We start from the raw sequence: 13,172 nt of genomic DNA, 5'->3' as shown, positions 1-13,172 counted from the left end.
ATCTCCCAGGGCTGTCTCTCAGCAACGGGGCTCCCGGGAAGCCTTTCACACACCAATCGATACAGCTCACCTCTCCCCTTGCCCTTTTCATCCTCATCCCCCCTGCTTTGGCCCTTTCCATCCTCATGTCCCTGCCTTTTGCGTGCTTGCCCCCTCTCCTTCCATGCCAGGGCCTCCAGCTCTGGGACCCTTTCCCATGGGCAGCACGGGAAGGGGGAGATGATATTCCCATCAGGGTGATGGGACAACCCAAAGTGATGCTGTAATTGTCCCATCCTGTGTCCCCTCCTGTTTTTTTCCGCAGTAGGGATGGAATTTTTGGGAGCAGAAAAGGGGAATTCAGCAGTAATGTTTCCCATGAACGTGTAAATCTTTCTGCTCCCATGGAAAGACATGCTATGAGAGTCATTGCTTTTCTTCAAAAGACATTCATAAAATGAACACACCTGATTCAGAATTTCTTTGGATGAAAAATTGCCTTTTCACTCAGTTGCAAATTGATTCAAGCCACAAGTGGTCATTACAAGTGCAAACTTTGGCATAAAGACACACAGATTGAAAACAAAACTCTTTTCCCTTCCCTGAGAAGCAAAACAAACTAAATCAACCTGGACTTTTCAATTTGCTGGTGTTCAGACAGAACATTGGCATCCTTGCACACCTGCTTTGACAGGGATGTATTTTTAGTAGCAGTGATTGGTGCATGGAGGATTTCTCCATGCCACAGTTTGGGGGCAAAAAGTCGATTTCTGTTTGCTGAGATCTCTCCTAACCCCACAGCTGCTCTCAGGAGGTTGGTGATGGCAATGACCAGGAGGTGTCTCCTTCAGGAAAATCAGTTTCTTGAGGTGGGCCAAGACATTCAGTAATGGTTTGGAGAAGATTGGATGCTAGGCCACTTTATAATTTACAATTTTCCAGTCTCAGACCAGAATGGCTTAATAATGGTTTAAACTAAAGGAGGTTTGACTTAGGTTACATATAAGAAATTTTTTATGATGAGGGTGGGGAGGCCCTGGCACAGGGTGTCCAGAGAAGCTGTGGCTGCCCCTGGATCCCTGGAAGTGTCCAAGGCCAGGCTGGATGGAGCTTGGAGCACCCTGGGATTGTGAAAGGTGTCCCTGCCCATGGCAGGGGGTGGAATGGGGTCAGCTTTAAGTTTCCTTCCAGCCCAAGCCATTCTGTGAATCCATGATTCCACAATTCCATGAATGTGCTTGGTGCTGTATGAAAACAAGATGTTTTCAAGGCATGCCAAGCTGATCACTTCCAAAACAAAGTCAGCTTCTTAAGCCAGCCTGTTTTCCATAAAGAATCTAGTTCCATATTTCATAATAAATATTATGGAAACCTGGCATTAGAGACCATCACCAATCTGTATTCACACCTTGGCAGGCAGAGGTCATGGAAAGGCACCACCTGCAAGTGACAACAACTTTTCTCTGGCCAAAACTGATTCCTGCCTGACCCATTTTTAGTCGCTGAGGAGAGAAGCTGGGCTCACACCAGGGTTTGATCCAAACCACCACTGTCCTCCTTTCCCATATCTCCTTCAGAGCACGTGGTGGTGCACAGGATGCCAGGACCACCGACCTGCAAGGGGTTTGGAGAAGGGAGATGATAATTTAAGGTTTGATTGTAAGCAACAAGCCACAGGTCTTGTGCCTAACCCTGGATTGTCACGGAGAAACAGTAAAATGAGATGTCCAAAGTGTCAAAACTGATCCTGTACTGAGAAACAGAGAATTAAGTGCCTCATTGGGACTGTAAATGTCTTCAAAGCTATTGGGTGAGAAACGTGATAATTTGGAGCAGAAGTTCCATTTAGTACTGATAATTTTTACAGCATTCACTGTAATGTGAGCATTTCCATATAAAAGAGTAACAACAGCAACAGCAACAACAACAACAATAATAATATCAACTAAAAAAATAGGTTTTCCCTATTAGAAAAAAAAAAAGAATAAAAAGTTCTGTCCAAGAATTCCCCACAGACTCAAGTAAGCCTTATATCTGTGGTAGCAGATATGTAAAAGGCATACTGAGGTCATCTAATCCAAGGGCCGGAAACCTTTCAAGGGTTCAGTGCCAGACTGTATTTTTCTTCCCCGGCAGAAACTCGGCAGTCTCTGTCTCTCCTGAAAAAGGGTGAGGATCTCATAAGGGTGGGATCCTGCCTCTCCAGATCTGAACAGCCTGCAGCAGCCCTCTCCAGGGTTTATCCTCTTAGCTCCTCTCCCAGCACATGTCCCAGCCTTGGGATATCACAGGATCATGGAATATCCTGCGTTGGGAGAGACCCATAGGGATCACTGAGTCCATAATCCACTCAATCTCCAGTTGCTGGACAGAAAAGTGTGAATCACCTGTGTTCCCTTTGCCTTCCAGCCCCATGAGGGCATCTTGGCTGCTCTGGTGCATCTTCAGTGAGGAAAACTGAATTAAACCCTGAATTTAGGCTCCTGGAAATTTCAGCTGAATCCCATCCCAATATTTTAGGATGAGAAATGCAGGAAGAGAAACACTGTGCATTTGCCTGAGTTAAAGGATCTGCCCAGAGGTTTTGTACTGTAAAGGGTATTTCAAGAAGACCCCAATATCCTCACAGCCACATCAATTAGGAAATCCCACTGGCATCAGAAGGTCTTTGGGGATCTGGTCTGGAGACTCTTGTGTTTTGTAGCTATTCCCATCAAAGCATTTCCAAAATGGAAGGTGGGACTTGATGATCTTGGAGGTCTTTTCCAAACCTTACTGATCCTGTGATTCCATGAAAAAAGACAACATCTGTAGGAGTTTGAGACCAGACCCAGGCTGTTCTCTTCCCTGAAATCCCAAATCTACCCCACACATCCCTTCTCCCTGAGTTTCTGAAGCCTCTTCCCCAGTCCCCAGCCACTTCTCCAGTTAACACAACACAACTTCCACCTTTCTGAGCCAGATCTACGAACCAGTGAGGTCAGGGGAGGGAAATGGGTCAGCACTGAGGTTGTGTAAACTGGATTTTCAACCCTCTAGCAGCTTTGATCACCCTCCTCTTGTGGGCTGCACTTCAACACTGCAGAGCCCTTCTTCTTCAAGTGGTCTTGAGTCAAAGGGATCGTGGATTCTTCTGGATGAGATTGGCTTTTCCAGGGGTTCCTTCTTTCCTGAAGGGGTGATGCATTTCATTCTCTGGAAAATTTCACAATCTGTAGCCAATAAAAATTTCCCAGGGGAACTGAGGTGTTCATTGGTGTTCCAGAGCAGATAATGAATTTCTCCTGTGAGCATCTCCCCAGAGCTTCCATACAAAGCCCAGTCTCTCCTGCTCTGTCCCAGAGGTGATCAGTGCTGGTGGACTGCGAGCCCTCACCCATGCCCACGTGTGCCCACGTGTCCCATGGCCACCTCAGGCAACTCCCTCAGGGGATGGGGATTTGAGAATATTGAATATTGATATTGAGCTTTCAAAAAACAGAGGTCAAGCTCTGAAATGTTGATTGCCTCAAGGCCAGGTTGGATGGGGCTTGGAGCAACCTGGCCTAGTGGAAAGTCTCTGTCCATATCAGGGGGTTGCAATGAGATGATTTTAAAGGTCTCTTCCAACCCAAACATCCCATGATTCTATGATCCAGAGACCTCTACAAACCAATGTGAGCCAGGGTACAAACTGTACCCCTCAGAAGTCCTGATGAGCACGGGGGTTTGAGCCTTCATCCCTCCCTTTTTCCAGACAGAGAGGACCTTCTCTCCTTCCTGGTCCAGCTCAGCACTAAATCCAGGCATTATCACCAGAAATTGCACTCCAACCATTTAACTGGTGTCAGAAACCAGGTCCAGACTGGATGGATCTCCTTCCACACTCACAAGAGGTTCATTGGGATTTTCATGGGTTTTTTTTGATCAGCATCAGTTTATTGAAACAAAGAGAGTAGAGATGGAGATGCAAGAGTCGGCTTCTTACATGACAAGGTCTCCTCCACAATCTTCCACCTTCAGCAGCTTTCCCTGGGCATCTTGTCTTCTTCACAAACATGTATGATGAGCTTCCATCCTCCTTGTTTTGCACTCTGCAACATTTTGTGGTTTGTTTCTATCTTTGAATAATGAGGAAATGGTCTCCAAGTTGACCAGAAGGGTAAGAAAGTCCACTAGTCTGGGAAAAAGAGAAAGGTCTCACTCAGAAGATTTTCAGAAGAAAAACATGTACAAAATCATTGTAGAAAAAATATTTTATTTTTTGTTTGTAAGTCTTTACTTCTGATGAAACAGAAGGGAAATCTTTGGAGCTTTTCAGCCAGATTTCATTTTCCATCAGTGGAGTTTTGTTCTTTCTACCCCTGTAATGTGCAACGTCCTCATAGATCTGCTCTACCTCTGAGGATTTGGGTAAAAACTTCCCAACATAAAATCCATTTTCTGCTTTTACACTGAGTTTTCGGCCAGGGCTGATCTTGCACCCACTGCCATGTGGCAAGCCCTGAAGTCTTCCTGCTGAGGTGTGGGCAAGCACAGAAAAGACCAGTGTTGGTTCCTGAGCCTGTGCTGGGTCCCAGATTTTCCCTGCGACACGAGGCTGTTGCAGCATCCCCTCTCCAGGCTTGCTCTAGGACCTGCCTTCCAAGGGGTGCAGCATCAGCGCTAAAAAAAGCCCTCTCCACTGCGAGCCAGGCCAGCACGTCCGCTGGAAAAATGACATAACCTCCCCACGTAATCTGGAGTTCCTCCTCTGGGGCAGCCTCGCACCGGGGCCGTGTGAGAGGAGATCAAAGGGCAGCACAGGAAAGCCAGAGCGGAGCCCAGAGAGGGAAAAACACCCTCACCCGTCAGGCAGGGCACTATCGCAGCCCTCGGCGGGCTCTGGGAGTTCCCGTTCACAGGAGGGATGGAGACAGACATCCTCTGGCCCCTGGCACCGCCTGGGTGCGGGCAGGGTGTCCTTCTCCGTGCCTCTCCCACTTTATCTTTCAGACTAACGTGGGACAGCAGCTGGAGACAAGATTTGGCTCGTCTTGTGCCTGCTCAAGTCCCATGGAAGGGATGTTCTGGACCCAAAAGGACTTGGGAGACTGCAGTGCCACCAGCATCCCCCTCCCCTGCATTCTCCAGCTGATTTCCCACTCTCCCTTGACTTCAGAACACCCTGGGAAAACACAGGGGATGGATGAGACAGTGGCAGAGGGGTAAAACAGCAAGGAAAAGCTGTGGAAAGTGGTGGGTCCCATGCCATGAGGTGCTAAGGGATTTCTGTTGCACACAGAGCCTGGCACAGTCCTGCAGGCCGGACCTTTTCCACCCATCATCCTCCTCCCTACCCCTGCAGCCACAGGGAATTTGCCACCAGCTGCACCCCCTGCTCCATCTGCCCAGCGGTGCCCACACCAGGGGATCTGCCTTGCCCAGGGCTTGTGGTTTCTGACCCCTGACTTGCCCGTTGCCACTGGAATTCCCTATCGCTGCGGTGACTCAGCTGACAGAAAGGGAGACAATGGCATTTTACATCAGCCCAGGCTATCAGGAGCCTGCCTTATCTGAGCTGTGTTTTTCTATTAGTCTAACACTCCATTGTGCATCCCTTTATCAGCTGCAATGTTGATGTAATGCTGGCTTGGAAGTGGTTTCTGCATCCTAGCACTAAGACAGCTCACTTTTATTTCGGGGGGGAAGGGGAGGGTGCGAGAGGAGGGTTTATCGGGATTCTCAGGAGATAGGAGCCCTTCTCCTGCACAGAGCAGGGAGGGAGGGCTGGCTGGGTGGTGGAGGGGGGCTACCAGCCCAGATTGAGCACTCTTTTTTTTTTTCAACCAGCAATTTAATGAGCATTATCCCTGCTCCTCCCATCCAGGCAATATTTTTAATCGGGGTGTTTGCTCTTCAGGATAAATGTCCTCTCTGGGTCCTTCTGCAAGTCCCAGAAGGTGCAGACCTGGCTTTCTGCAGGAACTGGCCCAGTTGCTGGTGGCAGTGTGAGCCCTGTCATGTCCTGTAGTATGGGTAACCCTAATGGCATTTTCCTGGGCAGGTTTTCACTGGCTGTTACACTCAGGGTTCTTTTTTTTCCCCCCAGATTTTTACATCTCTAAATATCTATTTTCAAAATCCCACCAGCAACTGAGTGTCCTTTAAATAGTTTTTAAAAAATCTGGGGTTAAATGGAAAGGACAAATGAATCCTCATGCATGAAGTAATAATGTAATGGCGTGGCCTCATAGGCTTTGCTTCCTGATGATGTTTGTGGGTCCCTTCCAAGTCTTAAGTTTAAGCCCTCAGGACCTGCCTCGATGACAGCAACAGGGACAGAGTCACTTCAGCTGTCACACAGGAAGAGAGGAGCACACTGGATTTCTGTTACTGCAGCAAGATGAGGTTTATGGCCAGGTAGGATCAAGCATGTCAGATTTGGCTTACTCAGCAGTGGGAAGAGCAGCAATGAGGTTGTCAGGGCAGGGCACAGAACATCTGGAGCCATATCTGAGCACTGTCCATGACCACTGTGGCCTGGTTTCACTCAGCTCCTCAGCCCGTGTAGCAGCTGTGCCTTGGCCAAAGTCAGCAGAAACAAATACTGACCAAAGTCAATATTTTCAAGCCCACTGTGATTTCCTCTTAAAGCTGTCTCTGGTCTGAGGGGGCTGGACCTCATCAGGTACTCTCTGCTCCTTCCTGGCTGGGATTTCACACTTGTCCTTTCCTCCTGGCTCTGTGTGTGAAGGTAGGACCAGAAGACATTTTTAGGTTTTCTCTTCTTTTAATGAAGTTATTAATTCCCTACTCTGCTTCACTCAAGCCCAGTGGCCTGGTGAAGATGCTGCTGCCAAGACACCCCCTCATAAAGTGCATAGAGCCACTTGTAGAAGCCATGTATGAATTAGAATGACAGAATGGTTTGGGTGGGAAGGGACCTTAAAAATCAAATTGTTCCATGGGCAGGGACGTCATCCACTACCCCAGGTTGCTCCAAGCCCACTCAGCCTGTCCTTGAACACTTCCAGGGACGGGACAGCCACAATCTCTCTGGGAATCCTGTGCCAGGGTTTCCCCACCTTCTGAGTAAAGAGTTTCTTCCTGACTTCTAATCTAAACCTGTCCTTTCTCAAATAAACCCATTCCCCCTTGGCCCATCACTATCTGCCCATAGAAAAAGTCCCTTTTTCTCCTTTTTATAAACCCCTTAAAGGTTTATAGAGCCTCCTCTTTGCCACTGTGTCATTAACAATGATCCACTCTGACTCCTACTTTGCTGTTTCACTGGTGCCCAGTTCACAGGGTGAACAAGCAGAGGATAACTTTGACTTTGGACCTTGGGTTCAGCTGCTGGGTGGCTCATTGTGAATGAGGGGCTGTATTTTGTGGCTCTGTAAATCCACCACCCCGATGGCATGGTCAGCTCTGGTCAGCTCAGCAGGTTTGCTTGATGTGGAAGAATAAGCAATCACATGTCTTGCTGCAGAGCCCTGAACTCCTGTTTTATAGCAACAGTCAGAATTTAGGCTTTTCTGGAGCTCCAAAAAGCTAATCAGGACCCATTTGCATACCTTCAAAATTTATCCTTGAGACCAGAGGAATTTACAGTGAAGTTCAGGAAAATCCTGTGCACAAGTGTGAGCTTCATCCTCTCTGCCATCATCCACACACTGCTCTCCCCAGAGGAGAGGGTGGCTGGTGCCCACCTGTGCTGCCCAGGGCAGGGCTGGAGTCACATTCCTGGAGGGATTTAAAAACCCAGTGGATGTGGCACTTGGAGACATGGGTTAATGGGGGCCCTGGCAGTGCTGGGGGAACAAATGGACTTTTCATCCATCCCCAACAGCCTGGGCTTTGGTGTTTGCCTACCAGCACTTTTGCATCTTTTGATGTTTGAATACCCTGAGTGACTGTGTTTGCATGTTGAGCCCTGGAGATGAGTGAGGACCGCAACACGTTTTACTTGAAGCAGAGAAACTAAAACAGGCCTTTGTGAGAAGAGCTTCAGAGCTAATTCTATTTCTCACTCCTTCATGTACTGTTCCTCCTGCTCTGCACCCATCAGATTAGTGAGAATCCCTCATGATGGGGACTCAGGAGAGTTCAAATGGAGTGCTTGGGTGGCAGTGCTGTTGAAGGGACAGCAAGAGTAGAAGCACAAACTGTGGTGGGCAGAGTTGTGGTTAAAGGTTACTGCCCATCCCCACGTTTGTGGGACTGCTGCATCCTCAGACCTCACATAAATGTGTGAAAAGGCAATGGGGAAAATGTGTCCTGGAGGGTCTGAGCTTGCAGAGGTCCTACCTGGACCAGCCATCTCATGCACTGAAGCTCTTTTGCTCTTCCTCTTCAGCCTCCCCTGCCCGAGGTGGGCTGGCTGCTCTCTCTGCACAGCCAGTGGCCGTGGTTTCGTCTCAGTCATCATTTCTATTGTTATCTGCCCATTATCTGATCCTCTCCCAGGCCGGGCCAGGAAACATCCTTCTGTCTCTGTCTTCGGCAGCGCTCCATCCTCTTCCTCCTTGGAGAAGACAAAAGCAAAACAAGCGCATAATGAATCAGACGTTTCCCTTCTCTTCGCCCCTTATTTCCCCCTCTCATTTTTCACACGGGCCAATTTCTGCCTTTTCCCTCCTGTTTGTTTGGGATGTGGCCTGCGCTCAGCATCCCGGGGAGTCTGGCCGGCTCCTCTCGGAGTCAGCGGGAGTTCAGCGGTGGGTAAGGCTGATAGGGCTCCTCTGGCCCCCACTGCGTCCTCAAACGTCTGCAAGAAGCTTGGCCTCCTGACACCAGGGCATGGGATCAACTCCAGGCCAAGCTGGAGGTTCATCAGGGTTCAGGAAAGCAATTGGACTGTTGGGTGGAGGAAAAATGCTCTATTGAGGGCGATTAAACATAAGATCAGCTTATCCAGCTCAGGATGTCATGTGGCAGAAATGCACTAAAGGCTGCAAGAAGGTGTTGGGGAAGGGCTGCTCTGTCCTTGCCCTCATTTAGTGTTTCTCCATGGCATTCCTGGAGGAGAGGTGGGACACTCACTTCTCTGCACTCCATGGGTTCTAGAACAAGATGGGGCAAAGCTCTGCCTGTGAAGCCCAGCACTCCTTCACCTCCGGTGACGTTTCACATTTGCTGTTCCAAATCAACAGTGGGTCCCACATCCAACATTCAGTGGGATTCTGCTTCTAATCCAGGTGGTCCTGGTCTTCCCTGGACCTGGTCAGGGTGGGAGTATTGAGAACCTGTAAAGAAAGTTCCTTTAAAACACCCACACCAGTCCTCATCTGAGCAACCCCTCCCTCTGCTTCACCTCCCCCCACCGCCCAACAGCGCTGCGCTTTGGCTCTTCCATTCCTTGGCCAGCTTGTCTTGGGAGCCTGATTTTCAGAGATCCCTGCAGCCCAGGGTCAGCGCTGCTGGGGGCCTGCAGGTGTCTTCCAGGAAGGAGTCAGGTCTTTGGAAGCTCAGCTGCTTTTTGGGGAGCTCATCTGCAGGTTGGCCAAGGACACAGGCCAGTGGCAAAGACTTTGATGTCATTGGTGTGGGTGATGTGGGTCAGTGCCTGTGGATGTTCCTGGACCCTTTTCCATGAATGGGGGAAAGACAAGAATCTGCAGGGAGTGATCCCAGTCCTGAAACTTTCCCACTCTTCAGAAAATGAAGGTGAAAGACCTGTCATTTCAAGACACACCCACACAGATAGATGAGTTCCCCCAAATGCAGATTCTGCAGTGATTTTTTAATATCAGTTTTCACTGAAAATAGAAAGGAACAAATCATAGAATAATTAAACTTGGAAAAGACTTCCAACATCACCAAGCCCAACCTTTCACCCATCACCACTATGTCCCCTGAATCATGTAATGAAGTGCCACATCTGCTTGTTTTTTGAACTTTTCCAGTGACTCCACACTTCCCTGGGCAGCCTGTTCTGATGCTTAACTCCTTTAGTGAAGAAATTTTTCCTGATAAATAACCTGTACATCTCCTGGCATAGCTTGAGGCTGTTTCCCCTTGGGCTATATCTTGTTCCTTGTGAGAAAAGGCCAAATCTCAAAATGTAGAAAGAAAGAAGGAAAACATCCTTATTTCTTTACCTTTATAAAACATCCTGACTCATTTCCTGTCATTCTAACCAGGCCACACGACTGAAAGCAGAAGGATCATCTCTCAATAGATGCTGGGATAGTTTGTTAGATAGTTAGACACTGAGAAAAACACATTGTTGCTTTAGAAAAGATCCTGAAAAATTAGAAAGGGCATGGAAAAAGGGCTAAAGACTGTCTGAAGAGTGAAGAGGAACCCTTGGCATGGCAGGCTCGGAAAACTTGTTCTGGTTGGTCTATTGGAAAAGGAGATGGAGAAGTGGCTGGAGAAGAACTTCTTGGGGAGAAAAAATGTCTGATGAAATAACTATCTTTAATCTAGCAAAAAATTGCCTTCCTTGGCTTCAAAGCAGAGCTAAACCACCCAGGCTTGTGGTTGCTGCAATGGGAAATTAATCACCTGGTTAACCCAGGTCCTTTATCCTTGGATATCTTTAAATTGGGAGCAGATGCGTTCCTGGAAGCAGTGTTTGAGTCAGGTGCAATCTGCTGAGTCACAGGCAGGAGCTGCACCTGAATATCACACTCAGTGCTGAAATGAGATGGGGTGAGCTCTGATGGGTGGAGATTCCAGCTGGATTTTCTTCAGCAGTTCTGGAAGGACTGCAAAGGTCGATCTGGCACCTCCTCGTTTACTGGTTTATGAGAGTTACAGGATTTCTTCCTGGTTTGAGGACACAGCCCTTATTCCTGCCCCAGAACTTCTGACTGGGATAAGGCAATGGCTCAGCAAAACAAGGTGATGGGGAAACCAGGGAGAGAATCACAGAGTCATCAGGGATGGAAGAGACTTTCCATCTAGTCCAATTAGAATTTCCACTGGGAAATCTTGGAGAAGTCCAGGAAATGTTTCTGCTTATGAAGACAGGCTGGGAGAGCTGAGGGTGTTCTGCCTGGAGAAGAAAAGGCTTCAGGGAGAGACCTCAGAGCCCCTTCCTTTTCCTAAAGGGGCTCCAGAAGAGCTGGAGAGGGACTGGGGACAAGGGATGGAGGGACAGGACACAGGGAATGGCTTCCCAGTGCCAGAGGGCAGGGCTGGATGGGATATTGGGAAGGAATTGTTCCCTGTGAGGGTGGGGAGGCCCTGGCACAGGGTGCCCAGAGAAGCTGTGGCTGCCCCTGGATCCCTGGAAGTGTCCAAGGCCAGGCTGGATGGAGCTTGGAGCAACCTGGGCTAGTGGGAGATGTCCCTGCCCATGGCCAAGGGGTTGGAACTAGGTGATGTGCAAGGTCCTTTCCAACCCAAATAATTCTCTCATTCGATGTTTTTCTGTGCTTTTCTGCTGGTGTTTTTGTACTCTTTAGCCTGTTCAGGTCATAAGGAAACAGGGAGGCTGTTGGATTTAGTACTTCACCTCTTCAAAGTGGAATTGTCCTTTCTTTAATGCTTGCCCTGTTCTTCCTTCTTTTGTTTTTTTATTTATTTTTTCTTTTTGAAGGCATATGTCACTCCCAGCTGCTTCCTTATCAATGTTCAGTTTTCTCACCAGGCAAGATTTACAGGAGGGACTTTCAACAAATATATTGCTTGAAAAATGCTTTTCCTGAGCTCTTCCTGCCATTCTGATCAAGAACTTCTGTTGGGGAGAGCCACCAGCAGCTAAAAATGGTCTAAAAACCCCATTTGGACCACAGGCTGAAGGTGTGAGCATCAAGAGGGTAACTTCAGTGAATTTTGAGCAAATCTTCAGCAGTGGAGGAATAAATAGTGAACAGGACTGAAGGATATTGTGACAGGTAGGGGACCTTGAAAAACTCAGTCCAAACACTGGATCAAACCTCCACAACCTCTCCTCCTTGTGCAGCCTGTTCTTGTAAACCACTGGTGATGGAGACGCTCTCCCCTCTCCCTAGACAGGGAAATGACGGACATATCTCATTTACCCCATGCCTTATCTAGAACTGAGCACTCCATGTCCTTCAGCTGCTCCTCACTGTCTGTGTTTTTCACTCTCCTCATCCTTGTTGCTGTTTCCTGCATTTCCCCCACATCCTCCTGTAACTCCATGTGGTGCCCAAGCTGGACCCTGTGCTGGACATCCTCAATCCCAGGCTTTGGACCAGTTTATGCATCTCAGTGTGGAATAAAAGCCCTTTTCTCCAGCTGATTGGTGCTCAGCCTCTGATCTGCAGTGCAGATCCCCTTCTGCTCCTGCTCTGCTGCCCTGTGGTTGGTCACCATCAATCCCACCCTATTTCATGCAGGATCTCTTTCCTAAATCCTCCTTTTCCCCACTAAATTTTGCTCATGGAGATTGCCCTGTACTCTTACAAACATTCTGCTTCCCTGAGTTTTTATAGCAATATGGGAGTACTGTGCTCTCTTCTTGCCAAATTTCCCCCACTCCCACGGAACCAGTGGTGATACAAACCTTTTGGAGGTCAGACCATCCATACGAGGTGGAGATGGGCTCCCAGCCCTCCGGGGCATCAAGGATTTCGTGCCCTGTGTACACAACCCTCGGTCTGGCAGGGAGGGGCTGCAGCCTCTTGCATAGAGAGAGGCCCCAACACCTTTCATTGCATGGCAGGAGAGGAAAAAAAAAAAACCCCTTTCCATTCATTCTGAGCAGGTTTTCCAGCCCCTCCCATCTTGAGCCTGATGGCTTATCAGCTGGGATATGTTTATCCTAAATCTTTCTTTTCTCCTTTTCGTGTTTCCCCCTCCACCTCTCCCTTTCCTGCTTTTTCTCCCACTGTTTCTCTCTCTCCCAGCTGCCCACATGCACACCCCCTTCCCAAGGCCAGGGCTGAGCTTGCAGAGGAGTGAAGCTTCAGACTAAACTTTAATTTGCATTCTGCCTCTCTCAAGGGCAGCCGGCATTTTTTCGGCTGTTGTTCACCACAGAACTGGAAGGTTCTGGTTTGTGCCACTGTCGGTCGAGACAGCACCAGTGTAATTACAGCATGTTCCCTCCCTCTGGAATTCATGAGAGACCAGCTCCTTTTATAGCCTGGCCAGAGCCCCTCTGAGGGGCTGCTCTTGTGCCTCTTTCATACCCTCTGTCCCCGGGACCAGTGTGAAAGTGCTGCAGCGTTGACCTCAAGCCCTGCAGGTCCTTCAAGTGGTTCCTAGAAAACCCTCCTGGCACTTTGCCCATGGGGTACAGTCACAGCTCT

General features: G+C 48.6%; 1 long non-coding RNA gene across 1 annotated transcript; it reads right to left on the bottom strand.

Annotated features, from left to right (window-relative positions):
• Positions 1 to 457: 457 nt before the first annotated feature.
• On the bottom strand, positions 458 to 12,750 carry LOC147654556 (uncharacterized). The gene is made up of 4 exons (XR_015282490.1): positions 12,425 to 12,750; positions 8,986 to 9,188; positions 8,251 to 8,467; positions 458 to 4,138 (listed from the first exon to the last, which is right to left on the bottom strand). It is a non-coding gene; the product is annotated as an uncharacterized LOC147654556 (long non-coding RNA).
• Between the last annotated feature and the right edge of the window lie 422 nt (positions 12,751 to 13,172).

Source organism: Cyanistes caeruleus, chromosome 2 (genome assembly GCF_971803275.1).
Source record: "Cyanistes caeruleus chromosome 2, bCyaCae1.hap1.1, whole genome shotgun sequence".
Lineage (NCBI taxonomy): Eukaryota > Metazoa > Chordata > Aves > Passeriformes > Paridae > Cyanistes > Cyanistes caeruleus.
The sequence above is the reverse complement of the archived record's forward strand: the minus strand, read 5'-3'. Positions and strand labels throughout refer to the sequence as shown.